A 10,123-nucleotide genomic window follows, 5' to 3' on the forward strand; every position below is an offset into this window, starting at 1 on the left:
AGCTCTCTCCTGTGCTTCATCTATAAAAGCTCCTTCTACCTGCTCTATTAAATGAGAAGTTTCTTATGAGTATTATCAGCATCATTTTTCTTTGCAGGAATACATGTAGTTCATCATTAAGTTCCTCATATTTACCCTTCTGCTCTGCTCTCTAAGCTTCAGCTGAGTCCTGTATTTGAAGATCAAACTTTCTGTTCAGCTGTGGCCATTTTAACAAGAACATTTTCAATTCCCCTGGTTCATTGGAAGTCCATCTTTTTCCCTGGAAGAGGACTGTCAATTTTGCTGGGTAGTTGATTCTTGGTTGCATTCCGAGCTCTTTTGCCTTCTGGAATATTATATTCCCAGCCCTACAAGCCCTTAATGTAGTTGCTGCTAAGTCCTGTGTGATCCTGACTGCAGCTCCACAATATTTGAATTGTGTCCTTCTGGCTGCTTGTAATATTTTCTCTTTGACTTGGGAGTTCTGGAACTTAGCTATAATATTCCTGGGGGTTGTTTTTATTTTTGGATCTCTTTCTGGGGGAGATTGGTGAATTCTCTCAATTTCTATTTTGCCCTTTGCTTCTAGGATATCTGGGCAATTTTCCTGTAGGAATTCTTTAAAAATGATGTTAAGGCTCTTTTCCTGATCATGACTTTCAGGTATACCAATAATTTTTAAATTATCTTTCCTGGATTTGTTTTCCAGATCAGTTGTTTTTTCAATGAGATGTTTCACATTTTCTTCTAATTTTTCATTCTTTTGGTTTTGAAGTATTGTATCTTGACTTCTCATAAAATCAGCAGCTTCCTTTAGCTCCATTCTAGATCTAATGTATTTGTTTTCCTCAGAGAGCTTTCTTATCTCTTTTTCCATCTGGCCAATTCTGCTTTTTAAAGCATTCTTCTCCTCAATAACTTTTTGAACTGTTTTATCCATTTGATACATGCTGGTTTCTTTTTTAACATGTTATTTTCTTCAGCATTTTTTTGGATCTCCTTGATTAAGCTGCTAACTTATTTTTCATGTTTTTCTTGCATCTCTCTCATTTCTTTTCCCAATTTTTATTCTATCTCCCTTACTTGATTTTCAAACTCTTTTTTGAGTTCTGTCATAGCTGAGCCCAATTTCTGTTTTTCCTTGCAGTCTTTAGATGCAGGAGCTTCTACTTCCTCATCTTCAGATTGAGTATTTTGATCCTTCTTGCAATCATAGACATTGTATTTCTCAATAGTGTTCCTCTTTTTTCTCTGTTTACTCATTTCCCCAGCCTGTGCCTGGTTTTGGGGTACTTTCTGAGCTTTTGAGTATTATTGGGACACATCCCCACAAGGCTCTCAGTGTGTGAAGTTCTACCTTCCCTCCTAGTCTGTGAATGACCACAAGCTCACCCCTCTGTCATGGGGCTGATGGGGATCCTAGACTGTGATCAGGATCTGAATGTGGTCAGAACTCCAGAATCCTGTTCCAGGTACAGAGGAAAAACCCCAGAAGTTTCTCTCCCCTCCCCTACCTAGGCTGAGCACTCAAAGTTCAGTTACCTGGGAGCTCCTACTTACTGGCTCACCTGCTTCTAGTTCCTGGATCTGAGCTGCTGCAGATATGCTGCTTGCTGGATGCCCTGAAGACTGGGCTTCACCTGCTCACTCTGGCAGAAGTCTCTCCACTGATCTTCCAAGTTGTGCCCAGTTCCCCGGGGTGTGGGTTAGGAAACTGCACCCTGCTGTGAGCCGTGTCTCCCAGGCTTCCTGGGGCTGCCTCCTGGAGGAAGAAGTTCCTTAGCTCTGGCCCCTCTAATCCCGTGGAGTGGAGCCTTTCCACTATCTTCCAGGTTACCTTAGTCTGGAGAACTGCCTCACTGCATTCCCCCTGTGGGTTCTGTCTCTTGAAAATTTAGTCATTATTTTATGAGTTTTGAAATATTATATATAGAGAGAGCACCTAAGAGAGGCTCTTCTCCTGTTGCCATCTTGGCTCTGCCTCATTTTAAAAAAATTTGAGTCCCTGCTTTTGATCTTGATGTTTTTCTCCTGGACCTGTAATTGAAAATAAAAAAAAATCCCAGAGAATGCTTGTAGGGAGTGAGGCATATATAGAGTCTGCAAAGAAAGCCCCATTTGTACTCAAAGCCATGGCATTTGGGATTCTCTGCTTCATTCCTGTATACTCAATTAAAATAAAAACAACCTTAGGGATAAATGAATACCAACTGCAGCCCTGGACACTTGGAGTCAGAAGACCTGGGTTTGAATTTTCCTTCTGATACTACAGTTTTATGTGACCTTGTTCACCTTTTCTGGGCAGCGGATTCCTCACCTGTAAAATACTGGTGTCCTAAGATCCCCTCTATTTCTAAATCTATGTGCTTACAATCCTATGAGAGCAAGTCATTTTCCCTGAGTTTGTTTCTTTCAGTGTTGATGGTGATAATCTGCATGTGGTATTCTCACAGCCTTATTGATGAGGAGAGTGCTTTGTTAGAAATATGAGCTGTAGGGGCGGCTAGGTGGCATAGTGGATAGAGCACCAGCCCTGGAGTCAGGAGTACCTGAGTTCAAATATGGCCTCAGACACTTAATAATTACCTAGCTATGTGGTCTTGGGCAAGCCACTTAACCCCATTGCCTTGCAAAAACTAAAAAAAAAAATATATATGAGCTGTGATTGTTATTGTAGCCCAAGTGTCAGAGGAAGTAACTAAATCCTCTTGGAGTTGGATCAGGTTGTCTTGGCCATTCTCAGCAAGAACAAATCACCTTTTTGGTTTGAAGCCCCACTCAGAAACTTTCTTTGGGATAAAAATGACAATCTGACTTGTTTCAACTTTTCCTTATGGCTATTAGATTCTATTCTTGTAAATAATCAAGAATTTTTAAACCTAAGACATATATTTAGGAAAGCAATGAAGTGTAATCAAGTTATTTCAAAATATATACAGGACTTGGAAGTGACCAAGAGTCTCAGTTAATGTTTCTTGGTTCCATAATCTTCTCTCCTCTAGAATACTTCCATTTCAATCCTCCCAAACTCTCATCATCCGTAGGGGGAAGTCTCAAAAACCTGAGTACATTAGAATGCAGGGAACCAGTTCTGCATTAGTTTAGGGTTGCTACTTCCCAAGTTGTCATTGGTCTGCTATTGGTGTGGCTAAACCAGGCTCCCAGCTCCCAGTGGCCCTTGTTCTCCCAGTCACTGCAGCTAGGGAGTGCACTGGACTTGAAGTGCAGTATGAAGTACACATATCTTTGTAATTATATACCCTTGTGTGTGTGTAGCATATATGCATATATATTTATGTGTGGTGTGTTTATATATGTATGTGTGTATGTATACATATACATACACATCTATATATACATTTGCCAACTTTGCTATATGCACACATACATACATACATACATACATACATAAACATTTAAACATATTCATTTGTGTGGTTGGAAAAAAGTAGAAAAAGGACAGAAAAGCAGAAAAGCAGAATCTAGCCCAGTGTTGTAGAGGTAGAATAGAAAGAATCCTGGATTTTAAGTCAGAAGACCTGGATTCAAATTCTCCCACTTAGGGCTGTATGGCCTTGGGCAAATTGATTCACCTCTTTGGAGCTTGATTTTCTCATCTTTAGAAGAGGGGTTTGTTCTAATGACTTTTAAAGTCCCTTTCTGCTCTAAATCTCAGATCTGATGATCTCTTCATACACCCTTCACATAAGGTGATCATCTTCACAAATTCTTCTGGTGATATCATCATCATCATCATCATCATCACCATCACCATTTATTTTATTTATTTATTTATTCGTTTTAGGTTTTTGCAAGGCAAATGGGGTTAAGTGGTTTGCCCAAGGCCACACAGCTAGGTAATTATTAAGTGTCTGAGGTCGGATTTGAACCCAGGTACTCCTGACTCCAAGGCCGGTGCTCTATCCACTGCGCCACTTAGCCGCCCCATCACATTCTTTATGATAAGTCCATCACAAAAGCTACTTCCATATTTTTCCACTGTTGCCATTGCTAATCGCAACTCCCTTCATTCATACTTCCCCACTACCATACACTATAGTTTCTCTCTTCTTTCACTCTGTCCCTCTTCTTAAATGTGCTGTAGGGTAGCTGAGTGGTGCAGCAGACTGATTACCGGCCCTGGGGCCAAGAAGCCCTGTGCCCACATACCACCTTTAAGACCCAGCAACTACCTGGTCCTGTGGTCCTGGACAGGCTATGCAATCCCAGCCCCTTGCAAGAAGTAAAAATGAAAATGTGTTATATGTGACCACTCTCCTCCAAGGTCCACCCTTTCCTCCATCACTCATACCCCCCCTTTCCCCGGTCCCCCTTCTCTCCTTCTTACTCTAGATGTCTTATAACCCATTGAGTATATATGCTGTTTCCTTTCTGAGCCACCTCTGATGAGAGTGGTTACCTCATTCTCCCTTGCCTTATCCCCTTCCATATCATTGCAATAGCTCATTGTAATAAAAAAAAAATCTTATTATATGAATATCTTAGCCTATTCCACCTCTCCTTTCTCTTACTTCTATTTACATTTACCTTTTAGCCATTGACTCCATTTTTACAATATATCTTCAAATTCAGCTCTCTCCTGTACTTCATCTATAAAAACTCCTTCTACCTGCTCTATTAAATGAGAAGTTTTTTTTGTTTGGTTTTTTTTTTTAGGTTTTTGCAAGGCAAATGGGGTTAAGTGGCTTGCCCAAGGCCACACAGCTAGGTAATTATTAAGTGTCTGAGGTCAAATTTGAACTCAGGTACTACGGACTCCAGGGCTGGTGCTCTATCCACTGTGCCACCTAGCTGCCCCTAGAATCTTTTTAACAAGGCTTAATTAATATTTATTGCCTGGGTTTGATTGGGCTAGGTGGTTTCTCTGCCTTCTCAGGGACTTTGACTTCCCCAGGCTCTTTCCTTCTTATCTTGTATCTGTCTTCCTGGTTCAAGTAATCAGAACCAACAAAGAAGAACTTGGGAGAGGTCCTCACCCCTCAGACCAAGGAAGTTCCCTTGTGTTCTGAGAGATCAGGATATGGGCCATCAAAAAAGAGATCTGGGGAAAGGTCTTGGGTGCTTACTTTAGTTGATCAGTTCTTTCAGTTCTGTCCAATTCTTTGTGACCACTTTTGGGGTTTTCTTGGCAGAGATATTGAAATGGTTTGCCATTTCCTTCACTAGCTCATTTACAGATAAGGAAACTGAGGCAACAGGGTGAAATGACTTGCCCAAGGTCATACAGCTAGTGTCTGAGGATGGATTTGAACTCATGAAGATGGGTCTTCCTGACTCCAGATCTATCTCATGCTTTTTTTTGCAACATGGCTAATATAGAAATATGTTTTGTGTTACTTCCTTTTACAATTGATATCATATTATTTCCCTTTCCAAAAGATAGGGGAAAGATAGGAGAAGAAAGAACTCAAAATTTTTTAAAAGGTAAAATATTTTTAAAAATATAATTGGGGAATTTTTAATAAAATGAATAAAATATATTAAAAACCAAATAATTCCCAGGTTTATAATCTGAAGTTCTGGATTTGAGCCTGAAGTTATCAATTAGTTCCCATTTGATCTTGGGCAGTCTCTCAGGGTCTCATCTGTCAGATGTTCTAGTCCTCTCAGGATTGTTATGAGGATCAAGACACCAAAGAACAAAATCCCTGCCCTGGAAGAACTTACATTCTCTACTCAAATGAAATAATGCACAGAAAAGGGCTCAGTGAGGAGTAAAGAGCTCTGACACCTATAACCTACTGTTATGACAAGGAAGAAGGGGAGAGATGAGAGTAGGGAAGTTAGAAGACCTTACTGGGAGGTAGGAGACCTGGCTTCTACCCCAGGGGAGCAGTCACACACAGCAAGAACATCCAACACATTTTTCCTTTTATCGGAACCTTAGTTTCATTGCCTACAAAATGAGAGCTTTGGACTGGTGACAATGGGCTCTTGCAACTCTAATAATCTTATGTCCCTAAAATTCCTTCCAACTTTCATAGGGAGTTTGTATGAGGTTGGTGCAGCCCTGCCACCTGCTGGCCATATTCTCTAAGGGCATCTCCCAACACTTGTGCAAGGCTTTCCCTCTGACCCCTAAGAAGGATTTTGTTTAGGAGGCAAACTGGGCCATAGATTTAGTACTTAAAAGGACCTTAGGAATTCTCCAGTGCAAACCCTGAGAGACGAGTTATGGACAATGTCATCCATATCCAAAATAAAAAAATAAACAAATCAACGTATCTGAATGTTTACTATGTTCACCTTTTAAAAACTTCTCTTATGTTTTTCTTTCCTATCTCTTGGTTTTCCTTCTTTTCCCTTAGTCCTAATTCCTCATACACAAAATGAGTAATATATAAATAAGTCTAACACAAATATACACATACAATTTTTACTAGACTTTTGACATGGGGAGGGGAGAGGGAAGGGAGGGTGGTAGAAAAATGTATAACTTATAAATTAGCAAGTGGATGAATGTTGAAAAACCATCATAGCATAAAATAAAATATCAATTAAAAATATCATCTAGTCCAACTCCCTTATTTTTCAAATAAGGGGACTGAGTCCCAGGGGTTAAATGACTTGCCCAAGGGCAACTAGATGGAGTATTGGTGCTGGAATCTAGAGGACCTGAGTTTAAATCCAGCCTCAGAGACTTGATGCTTACTAGTGTGTGATCTTGGGCAAGTTGCTTAACTTCACATTGCCTCACATCCAAGGGCCATCTCCAATCATCCAGATTCCTATCTGGTCACTAGACTTAGCTTCAGAGGAGAAAGTGAGACTGGTGACTAAGTATAGCAAACATTCATTCAGATCCAATTCACTTGCTTGTCATTGCATCATCTCCCTGATGGCATAGTCTTCTTTGTGTGTGAAGGACAAACATTATCACCATCATCATCATCATCATCATCAAATGATAAGGTTATATGTTTTTCCAAGTAAAAGATCTGGATTTGAACCCAAGTTCTTCTGTAAAATGAAGGGGATTAGATTTGAAGATCTCTAAGCTTCTTTCCTCTTTTAAATCTATGAATCGAAAGATATATTCTATAATTCCAGATCTTCTTTTCACTGTATCCAGTGTGCAGTGTCCTGTGTCCTGCCCTCTATTAGCTTATTCCCATTTTCTAGCAGAAGACTAAGTCCCTGGGCCCCAAGACTTATTCATGTGACAAAATAAATAAATAACAATTTCTGCCAATGTAAACAAATGCTTAGGAAATTACCTGGGGTGAGTGATTTACCCAGGGTCACATAGCTAATAAAGCTATCAGGAATTAGACTCAAACTCAGGTCTTTCTTAGTTGAAGATCAGCTCTCTACTCATTCTGTTAACTTGCCTCTCATATTAAAAGTACCACACTTTAAGATTTATAAATCTTTAATCACACCACTCTTTTGAGGTAGGCAGTGCAAGTAATTTACAGATGAGGAAATTGAGGCTCCAAAAGGGACATTCACTTTCTCAAAGTTACATAGCTAATTGATATGGAATACTCTTTTATTGACTCCAAGGTAAAGGATGTTTCCAGGACATGCTGTTGATTCCCAGTACTTAGTTCCTCTTCCTCCAGGAACTAAATCATAAATATAGAGTAATGTAAAGTTTAAAAAGTGAGATACACTTTTCACAAGTGTATTTCAAATGCGACAAGGAAGAAGAGGAGAGATGAGTGTAGTGAAGTTAGAAGACCTGGCTAGGAGGTAGGAGACCTGGCTTTTACCCCAGGGGAGCAGTCACACACAGCAAGAACATCTAACACATTTTTCCTTTTATTGGAACCTTAGTTTCATTGCCTACAAAATGAGAACCTTGGACTGGTGACAATGGGCTCTTGCAACTCTAATAAATAATCTTATGTCCTTAAATTCTTTCCAACTCTGATAGGGAGTCTGGTGTCTAGGACAGTTTGAGGATGGTGCAACCCTGCCACCTGCTGGGGAGGGGAGAGAGAAGGGAGGGTGGTAGAAAAATGTGTCATTTATACAGGTAAAACATATGCTTTTCTAACTGGAAATTATTCCTCTCCTCCTCTAACCTCTTGCAGCAGTAGCTGAGTATAGAGGGTCATAGAGTGTAATGGAAAGATTTCTGGATCTGATATCAGAAGAACTGGGTTCAAATTCTGGCTCTAAAACTTATCTCTGTGACCATATATGCAAATCATTCATTCTTTCTGAGCCTCCCCTAAAAGGGGGGGGCAATGATTTTTTTTTTCCATTCCTCACCTCACAAAGTTGTGAGCAAAGTTCTTTGTACCCTAGGGTACCTCACCTCTCTGATTCTCCTGTGTAAAATGAGCTAGTCTTTGGGATCCCCCCCATTCTGATTTTATGATTGATTCTGTGATTCAGCAAGAGGTTGGCTTATGACCTACAGCTTAGATTTGAAATACGGCTTCAATATCTAGATGGGCCAGGCACTATGGTTCAGAGGAAGTTTTTTGGCTATGGGTGATAAAACTGTAGATTCCCACACTTAGCCACCAGGGGGAGAGGGTAGCAATATTGCTGGCTCAACTTTGTCTCATCTCCAAGATCATGAAAGCAGCTCAGTAGCATAAATCATGACCTGCAAAATAAACACAGAAGAGTCGAGGGAGAAAATTGTCCTCTTTTGAGGAGATATGGATGGTAGGCAGAGGTGTGGGTAGAATTGAATTTAGGTGCAAAGTAACCAGATGCAGAGTGAAGACTGCCCATTGTCGGGCATGGCGATGAATATACCACCCTCCAAAGAGAGTTATTTGGTGGAGACAGTCTGAGATGGAGGATGGTTGAAGAGGAACAGCTGAATCCAGGGGAGATATATATTGTGAGGGAAGGGGCTGGTCAGTGTAACTTGCTTGGTTCCTGTCCCCTTTCCATCATTACCCTTCATCATGGGAGGAGACCCCAGGGCTGTGCCTTATTTATAAGACCCTTCATTATCTTCTGCCCCCTTCTTTGCCAACATCTCCTAAATACACAGTTGATAGGAACAGGGTGATTTCATTGGCATAGGAAACTACTGGATAAGGAAGCCCCCTCTGCTAAGGCAGATTAGGACCCTCACTGAAGTTGAATAGAGCCCTTAGAGGGAGGGTGATTTTCCCAGAACATTGCAGTTGGGATGTTTCCATCAGGGAGAGGCCCTGTCCAGTCTCCTGGGTCTGTTTTCTACAAATTACCCCCCTGCTGTCTTGCTTTAGAGCTTAGGTGACTCTGAGCCAGCTCAGAGACAATGTGGGAAACTCCCAAGAATTGGAGTCAGATAGCTCTAGGTAGACTAATCAGGAAATCTCTTAACCTCTCTGGGCCTCCACTTTATCACAAAATCATTCCTTGACTTCTCTCAGCCTTAACTTCCTCATCTGAAAAATCCAGAGTAGACATCTAATACCTGCCTCAGAGAGGTTTGTAAATAATTGGATATGTAAATGGGAAGGTTCTTTCTGTACTTCTTTACTTTTTACTGCTACTCAGTGAAGTTCATATTACTCATGTTGACTTGACTAAAAGAAATGGAAGAAATATGTTTGGTCAGAAAAGGAGGTGGGCCCAAAGAAAGAGCTGATGGGTCTGAATATGCTGAAGCAAATTCTTTTTTTTCCCCTTCAACTTTATTTTTCTTGAGGTTTTTCTTTCTTTATATGTGTGTATGGGGGAATTAGGTTTACTTTTACAACATGATTACAGCAGTAACGTGTTTCATGGCTACACATTTTTAACCTACATCAAGTAACTAGCTTGCTCAATTGGGGGAGTGGGGTGGGAGGAAGGGAGAGAATTTGGAACTTGGGATTTTGGAAGTAAATGTTGAGACTTGCTTTTGCGTGTAACTGGGGGTAAAAAGTGTAAAAATAAATAAAAACATTTATTTGGGGAAAAGAAGGAGGTAGGGCCACTGTATCTGGAAAAGAAAAAATGACCATTTCACACCTGGAGCACTACCCTAGTACTCCTGAAATATTTGAAGGACTGACAAGGAAATCTCTAAGGTAGATTCCCTCTATGGAGGAAGAATAAGGTCAAGAGTCCCAGAATTATGAGTAGTGGATAAGTTGCCACTTGAATCTATCAATTTAAATATCAAAGAATAAAAATTAAAATAATTAATTTTGGAATTGTCTTGGATCATTATATTGCT

Source organism: Macrotis lagotis, chromosome 1, assembly GCF_037893015.1.
Source record: "Macrotis lagotis isolate mMagLag1 chromosome 1, bilby.v1.9.chrom.fasta, whole genome shotgun sequence".
In the NCBI taxonomy this organism is placed as follows: Eukaryota; Metazoa; Chordata; class Mammalia; order Peramelemorphia; family Peramelidae; genus Macrotis; species Macrotis lagotis.